The sequence below is a fragment of the Eurosta solidaginis genome, chromosome X (genome assembly GCF_040869045.1).
Source record: "Eurosta solidaginis isolate ZX-2024a chromosome X, ASM4086904v1, whole genome shotgun sequence".
Taxonomy (NCBI): domain Eukaryota; kingdom Metazoa; phylum Arthropoda; class Insecta; order Diptera; family Tephritidae; genus Eurosta; species Eurosta solidaginis.
Genome location: NC_090324.1, coordinates 133,893,264 through 133,902,596, shown reverse-complemented (window position 1 = coordinate 133,902,596; position 9,333 = coordinate 133,893,264).

The following is a 9,333-nucleotide window of genomic DNA, read 5'->3' as shown; positions in this document are numbered from 1 at the left end:
AGCCGCCCAAGAAACGAGCACGGTGTCACTATTTTGTGACTGAAAAAAAGCTAGTTCAGAAAACAAAACCAAATTGATATGTGCCATTTGCGTCGAAATCAAAAACTGCTGACCTACAGAATAGATATCATCAGCTGAGTGTAATACTTCAATAAATAGAAAAGAATTATTGGAAACATACAAATACTACATTAATTATTTAGGTATAATATTTTTACATTTCTAGGATAAGTCTATATCTTTCACCAAACGTTTTACTTGATTGCAATAAAATAAAATGTAGGTATAGCGCTGTTAGGTCTTAGTAAGGAACGGTTCAAAAAATTGCGTTGTGGCAAACTCAGCAAATCGCAAAAGTAACTAATTATGTTAATGCTATTTTTATAGATGCTAAGTTTTTCCTTAAACATTTAAACTTCATACCGGAGCCTAAATTCAGTATGTGTAAGTTTTGAACTCACATTTACTGAATCTAGCCCGAGGCCTCAGATTAAAAATCAAGCGTCTTAAAAGTTTCAACTGTGCAATAACAGAACTGGATTATATGTAATTAGGTAATAGAAACTAGTAAACAGTGTTGTTATTGAAGTTTATGGGATTCTGCAAGAACCCACGGGAAATATTTTTACACAAAACACTTCTAGAATGAATCTAGAAATCTCGTTTGCATTTGCTTCAAAAGTTGAATAAAAAAATACATTTTTTAACCGCAATTCGTTCTACGTTTATAAAGTTATCGCTTTCCAAAATTATTTCTGTCTTACTTCCAGTAAAAGTATTTCTTGTGCCAAGACCTAAGTGTCTTTAACACCACAACAGTCCTGGAATTCCTTGAAATAATTGAGCTCATTTGAGCTGGATGAGCAAGATTTAAATATCGACTTTCCAAACGAAAACTATCGCTTTAAAAATTTTTGCATAGAATTTTTGTTGTCAATAATTTTAAAAGTATTCATCTTTGTTTGGCACGTTGTCCTTTACAAACTCTCAATATCTCTCGGTATGCTTGAACATAAATTAAGTGAATGGCAAGTACTTACTTACTTACTTACTTAATTGGCGCTTAACCGTCTAAACGGTTATGGCCGTCCAACAAGGCGCGCCAGTCGCTCCTTCGCTCCGCCAACCGGCGCCAATTGGTCACACCAAGGGAGTTTAAATCGTTTTCCACCTGGTCCTTCCAACGGAGTGGGGGCCGCCCTCTACCTCTGCTTCCATAGGCGGGTTCCGATAGAAACACTTTCTTGGCCGGAGCATCATCTTTCATTCGCATAACATGGCCTAGCCAGCGCAGCCGCTGCGTTTTAATTCGCTGGACTATGTTGATGTCTGCGTATAGCTCGTACAGCTCATCATTAAATCTTCTTCGGTACTCGCCATCGCCAACGCGTAGAGGTCCATAAATCTTTCGAAGAACTTTTCTCTCGAACACTCCCAAAGCCGCTTCATCTGCTGTTGTCATGGTCCATGCTTCTGCCCCATATAGCAGGACGGGTACGATAAGTGACTTGTAGAGTATGATTTTCGTTCGCCGAGAGAGGACTTTACTTTTCAATTGCCTACCTAGTCCAAAGTAGCATTTATTGGCAAGATTGATTCTTCGCTGGATTTCAGTGCTGATGTTGTTGCTAATGTTGATGCTGGTTCCCAAATAAACGAAGTCTTTTACTAATTCGAAATTATGGCTGTCAACAGTAGCGTGGTTTCCAAGGCGCATATGCGCTGACTCTTTGCTCGATGACAGCAGGTACTTCGTTTTGTCCTCATTCACCATCAAACCCATCTTTACCGCTTCTTTTTCCAGCTTGGAGTAAGCAGAACTAACAGCGCGGGTGTTTAGGCCGATGATATCAATGTCATCAGCATATGCCAGTAATTGCACGCTTTTATAGTATATTGTTCCAGTGCGGTTAAGTTCTGCAGCTAGTATAATTTTCTCCAGCATCAAATTAAAGAAATCGCACGATAGGGGGTCACCCTGTCTGAAACCTCGTTTAGTTTCGAACGGCTCGGAGAGGTCCTTCCCAATTCTGACTGAGCTGATGGTGTTGCTCAACGTAATTTTGCACAGCCGTATAAGTTTTGCGGGGAAACCAAATTCAGACATAGCGGCATATAGGCAGCTCCTTTTCGTGCTGTCGAAGGCGGCTTTAAAGTCGACGAAGAGGTGATGTGTGTCGATTCTCTTTTCACGGGTTTTTTCCAAGACTTGGCGCATTGTGAAAATCTGTTCGATGGTAGATTTACCAGGTCTGAAGCCGCACTGATAAGGTCCAATCAGCCGGTTCACGGTGGGCTTCAATCTTTCGCACAATACACTTGAAAGGACCTTATATGCGATATTAAGAAGGCTGATTCCACGATAGTTGGTGCATTTTGCAGTATCCCCCTTCTTGTGGACTGGGCAAAGAACACTTAGATTCCAACCGTCGGGCATGCTTTCGTCCGCCCATATTTTGCTAAGAAGCTGCTGCATGCGCCTTACCAACTCCTCGCCGCCGAACTTGAATAGCTCCGCAGGCAATCAATCAGCGCCCACGGCCTTGTTGTTTTTCAATCTGGTTATTGCTATTCTAACTTCGTCATAATCGGGCGGGGGGACATATATTCCATCATCATCGATTGCGGGATCGGGTTCTTCGTCTCTGCGCGGTGAATTGCTGCCTCTATTTAGGAGAGCAGAGAAGTGTTCCCTCCATAATCTAAGCACTCTCTGGACATCAGTTACAAGGTCGCCGTTTTCATTCCTAGAGGAGTTTGCCCCGGTCTTAAAACCTTCCGTCTGTCGCCGTATTTTTTGGTAGAATTTTCGGGCGTTATTCCTGGTGGCTAGCAGCTCAAGCTCCTCGCACTCACGCCTTTCACACTCCTCTTGTCGCGATCGCTTTTAACGTAACCCTGTAGGCAGCGTCTTTTCTTTCGGTTGCAACGCGGCATCCTTCATCATACCAGCTGTTTTTTCGTGGCCGCCGGTAACCAATTTTTTCCTCGGCGGCAGTATGAAGTGCTTTGGAGATATGCTCCCACTGCTCCTGTATTCCTTCAGGATGAGTTGTGCCCTCAGAGAGCAGGTGTGAGAGTCGAGTTGCGAAATCATTGGCAGTCTGTTGTGATTGAAGCTTTTCGACGTCTAGCTTTCCTTGTGTTTTTTGTTCCTTGTTTTTAGCCGCGTTGAGGCGGGTGCGTATTTTGGCTGCAACGAGATAATGGTCCGAATCGATGTTAGGTCCTCGGATCGTTCGCACATCTAAAACACTGGAGGCATGCCGTCCGTCTATCACAACGTGATCGATCTGATTTCGAGTATTTCGATCAGGAGACAGCCATGTAGCTTGATGTATCTTTTTATGCATGAACCTCGTGCTTGATATGACCATGTTTCGAGCACCGGCAAAGTCAATCAGCCTCAGTCCGTTAGGAGAAGTTTCATTGTGTAGGCTGAACTTTCCGACTGTAGGGCCAAAAACACCTTCTTTGCCCACCCTGGCGTTAAAATCGCCAAGCATGACTTTTATATCATGACGGGGGCAGCGCTCGTATGTGCATTCTAATTGTTCATAAAAAGTGTCTTTCACCTCATCGTCTTTCTCCTCTGTCGGCGCATGGGCGCAGATGAATGATATATTAAACATTTTGCTTTTATTCGAATAGCGGCGAGACGCTCGTCCACAGGCGTGAACGCCAGCACTTGGCGACAAAGTCTCTCTCCCACCACGAATCCGACGCCGAAACTGCGCTTATTCGCATGGCCACTCCAATATATGTCACAATTTTTGATCTTCTTTCTTCCTTGCTTCGTCCAACGCATTTCTTGGATGGCGGTGATGTCAGATTTTGCTTTGACGAGGACATCAACCAGCCGGGCATCTGCACCAATCCCATTCAGGGAGCGGACGTTCCAGGTGCATGCCCTCAATTCATTGTCCTTCAAACGTTTGCCATGGTCGTCATCAATAGAGAGTGTATTTATCCGAGGCTTGTTGTTATATTTCATTGGAGTATGGTTTTACGTGGCTGGTCCCAAGCCCAGCGCACAACCCGCTCAGCGGGGGTGAAAATATTACTTGGCACGTTTATATAGCGAGCCGCTTGCTCCAAGGCAGACGCCCGCTTGCAGCCGCACCTAGAGGTGTACAGACGCTGCCGATGAAATCTCCCCCGGCTAGCCCTTAAACCGATTATGTCAGAGTGGCCTAGCCAGGTTGTCGCCTTCTCACATTAGCTCACCGCTAAACGGGTGTTTAGCGGCTACCCAGAGGATACTTGGCCGCAAGCGACCGGCAGTAGTGAGCTGCTTGAACCGCATGCAAAAGAATCGCTCTGGCCATTCCCAGGTGAATGGCGGTCAGAAGCTTTCCCCACTTTCGTGGACTTCTACACACGGCCCCACCCTCCAATGGCAAGTACACTTAATGTTAAACAACTTAGTTTCATTCTTTTACTTAGTTTTATTCTTTTACCTAGTTTTCAGTTCTTTGTCATATTTCTTACAGATTCCTGTTTATTTGAAATATGTTCCTTTAGCTCTACTAGTGACAAACTCTATCACGAAAAGTGTTTGATAACCGACGGAAAGATCTAACCAGTAAAACAAGAATGTGTGGCAAATTTAATGAGAAATATTTTGAATTTTCGCATCAGTGAAAAAGAAAGAAAACTGCGAAAATCGTGGCTACTGCCTAAAAAGGACCAACACTGAAAAAGAGGCACCAGCGGACCAAATAGGGTTGGAAAGGACCATTTTTGGTCCAAATGGACCAAAGTGCCTACTGTGGCGCATCTCTATAGAATTTTGTAAAGGAAAAATTGTTGAAAATGAATTGTTTTTGGGAAATAGCAGTCCGACTGGGCGCGGAATTGGTATAAAAGGGTGAAAAATTCGCTAGTAAAATGAGAAGCTAGGAGATGGGCATAGGAGTCGGTGGGCTTATTACCAGCGTCACAATATCGTTTTATCGGAAACCCTTTCCAAAGATTTCTTGTTAGTCCCGCGGCTAACTCGAAACTCTAAAATTTTGAGTTTTAAGATCTTTTTGTTTACATATGATTTTTGATTAGCACCCATAATAAACCGTTTTTGGTTTTTTTTTCCTCAGAATGTTTATTTAACTCTCAAATTATTTTTTTGTCATAGGTTTCTTTCTTGGACTGATTTCGGCTGCTGATTATCATAAATCAATAATATACTAAACGTCCAAGAGTAACAGCAAGTGATCGATCAGTCAATAGCTGAAATGTACATACATATGTATTGAGTGTACGTAACATTTAATACCCTAGTCGAGCAATAAGCGACCAATTTTGACAAGATATGGTAAGAACATTATTCCTATGACTTTAACTGTTTTATAACTTCTTACGTATATTTCGCTTTCTAACCATTTATTCTTTGTTGATATTTCCTTTAAATGTGTCTTTATTATATATGTATGTTAAAGGACAATAGTTCTTGATGAATAAAAAAGTTATTTTGTCGGGCCAACTCGCCCAATAAATAAATACAAACAGAAAGATTTAACTTTGTAGGGACTAAGTATATTTTGTATTTTACTGTTAACACTAAAACACCGGTTAAAATCAAACACTAGTTAAAACTAAACAGGTTGAAATACTCTTCCGTCCCGAACTCGATTGCCAGCTTAATACCGTGGTCGCCACTTTATAACATTGATTACGGCAGCGCTGCAATTGCTGCGTAACCTGTTTACAGCCCGTTGTTGTGAATCAGCATGCCAGCCACTTCCCACAGGTGCATACTGCCTTGGCTTGATTTCACAACCGTTTGAAATGCAATTATGGTGAAAATGCCTCTGGAGAATGAAATAGCATACGCATTGTCCGCCGTCACTAACTATAGCCTTGAATTAGGGGGTTAAGTTGCCATGCGTGGCCGTATGTTGTGAGAAATATAAGTTTCCAACGCTGTGAGCCAATTTGTTTTGTCCCTTAGGTACCTCAAGAGCTTAACATTGCCGATTGTCATCTCATGAATAAGATTAAGCTTAACTGCCAGGCTTTTATTCGCAATAGTAGATAGCACAGAGGGTGAAGTATTTGAACGCCTGAACTACTCATACTCCAGTAGGGTCTATCGCCAATACGAATCGTTTCATTGTCCAGTTGAAGGATGTAAGAGCCGCTCAAGTGATTGGGAGCATCGCCTGACCACACAGTGTTATTGAAATTGTCTAAGAGAATCGTGTCTTTCTTGATCACCTCGACCACCTTTGAGCAGACGTGGCAAACTTTCGTCTTCTCGAAGTAGGTCCAGCGCTTTTTGTTTGCATACTATTGCGCTTGTAAGGTGGGTGCAGCTATCATTGATGCCATACGTTTGCTCTTTGTTGATTAAGATTGTTCTGTACTTCAGGTCTATGCTATCCGTCCTTTACAATCGCTCCGGTGATAAGATGGTTAAATATCGTTTGGGCCACAAGACGCAGAGTATCATCGTGCCGTTGGTGTAGATTAAAGGTTCGCTGATTTCTAGTGCTTCGATCACATTTCTGTATGGAAGGACGTCAACTTCGCTTATAAGATCATTGATCTCTTCTTTATCTGGTAGGTTGCTGCTGACAATACCTGTCTTAGCCATCTGGCAGGCCTGCACCAGTTCATTCATGTCATCCTTCAGGATCATGACTTTCTGAAAGATTTCTTATGACAGCCTTATGAGGTGATTCTGCCCAATTATGTCATTTGTGGGGGTTACGATGCCGTTGACAACTGCAATAACTCATAAGTTTTTTTTAATATTTCAGAGTTTACCTTGTATTGTTGGTTGTTGCTGGTCACTAGCGGGCCTGGGGCTCGTAGGAGCTCATCCCAATCGGAAGCGTCGGGGAAAACCACCAATCCATTTCCAAGTCGATCCTATCCAGTTGGTTTATCGTTCAACTCTCTTGTCCCTTGGGCCTTTTAACTCCTCGAGCTGGGTTTGGATTTTACCCTAGTGAAAAAAGGACATCTGTGAAATCTTTGATTTCGTCCAGTTTCTTGACATCAAATTGCAGGCGGTTTGCTATTTCATCATAGCGGGCTAGGTTTATCACATGAATTAATTTGAAGTAACCATTGATTATCCAGCCGTACCCATCACGTACGGTTACCACGGGCGATTCGAGATCGAATACCATATAGGCTTGTGCGGATGCACAGATTCTAGGAGTCGGAATACAGATAATTCTTATAACTAGTGAAATACATAATCAACTATTGCTATTGAAAAACTAACATTTCAAAGTTTTACTTTTATATGCTTAAGTAAATTTCAAATTTCATTTTAATAATGTTGCTTATATTTTAAAATTTAAGTAGTTTTTAGATTTAAGAAAATTGTAATTAACATTTCAAGTGTAAAGTAGAGTATTTCTTAAATCCTACTGCTATAACTAATGAGTGGGGTTCGGGTCGGCAAGGGTTTGACAGGATTTTACGAGGAACCAGGAGTGATGTTAAAGGTGGAATTTTTCTGACAGTTAGTTTCCAGTTATTAATTTAGTAAGTTGGTATTAGGTTGTCTTTGTTTTCTTTTTTTTGCATGAGTTAGTTCTTAGTTTTAGTTTTTTGTTAGTATTAGTATATTTCGGGGAATGCTTCCTTTTTTTTTTTTTTTTTTTTTTGTGTGGCTTTTAGCGCCTTTTCTTTGTGAGATATTGTTTCTCTCTCAAATGATTCTTTGATTCTTGTATTTTTGAAAGCCTAGAGGGCTTATATTTTGGTTATATTTTTGAGAATTGACTTCTCTCGTTTTCTGTTGCAGGTGTTTTTACCTTTTCATTTCGTTTTTCCTTTTTTTTTCCGTGCGAATTTTATTATTTCTTAAGTTTCTACTTTCTTGTTCGCGTAGAAGACGAGACTTTATGCACTCGTTAGTGCGCTCCCTGAAGTTTGCTAGATCTTGTTAATTTATCCTAGCTGTCCTATTCAGAAAAACATCAGCTGGCTTGCGCTTTACTACGGAATGTATCGAGTTATTGTACCTATTCACAGTTATTGCGAATCTTTCTTCAGGTGTTAATCTCGGAAATTCAACGAAAAGGCTGTGGTATATTTCAATCAAGGTAGAGTGTAGCCTCTCTACCTGACCATTGGCCTCACTTCACAGCGTTGGCGTGGTGACAAAAATCCGCGTTCGTTGTCCATGACCAAAGCTCGTGGCATTGTAAAATAATGCAGCGCGATCGTTAGTTTCATTCGCAAATGAGGAGATGACATATTTTTGGTTGGGAAGAGCTTAGCAAATTTAGTAAATTTGTCGATACAACTCAAATATTTTTGTCGCTCAATTTCGAAAATATCGATGTGCAAGATTTCGCACGGATAACTTGGAATAGGAGTTGGTTGCTCATATGGTTTAGGTGCCTATCATATTTCTTTAGTTTACATGTCTCTTATTTGTTTAGACATTGCAGGAAAATAGAATTTCTAAAGAAATTGTTCCCTATTTTCGCGAGCGTTCCTATGAGCACGCTTGTGCTCCTGTTCTATTATGTTGAAAATCCTATCATTGATTGTTACGTCCTCTACAATTCGTTGCGTAATCCTAATTTTATATCTATTAAAATTATTAATATACACTAGACTGGGTCGATTTATTAACCGATATCGCGCCATCGATTTTTTGATAGGATTTGGGCTCAGGAAAAAAGTTCTACTACACATACCCAAAAAAATAATTTTCGAGCCTGAGAAATTTCATTTTTTCGACTTTTATTCGACTTTGATTTTTAAGGTTTTTTTCATGACCTGCTAAAGAAATTTTCATTTGATTGTAAAATAATGAAAAATAGTTTTTTGTTAAACTGTTATCGCCAACGTTTTTAGCGGACATTTTTGGGTCGGACAGGGTAAACATATGAAAACTTTTTTAGTAGGTCATGAAAAAAACCTTAAAAACCAAAGTTGAAAAAAGTCAAAAAAATGAAATTTCACAGGCTCGAAAATTATTTTTCTTTTGGGTATGCGTAGTGGAACTTTTTTCCTGAGCTCAAATCCTATCGAAAAATCGATGGCGCGATATCGGTTAACTTTCGTTCATACAAGTCGACCCACCCTAATATACACCATTTGCAGGTTACTCAGCTCATCTTCTGGAATTTTAATCCCGTTTATGACTTTTGGATTAAGATAATTTTTAAGGAGAGGTAAAGGAACTCCGGCACTTAGCATATCTAGACATTGTAATGAAGTATCTTTTATATTCCCTATTAGGCTCTTCTATACACTCGAAACTCGTCCCCCGTCTAAATACTCATAGAAAATGTTAAAGGTTGGTGATTAGTGTAAATTCTAATTTTTTTTGCGCCTTACAAATTGGAGCGTAGATTATCG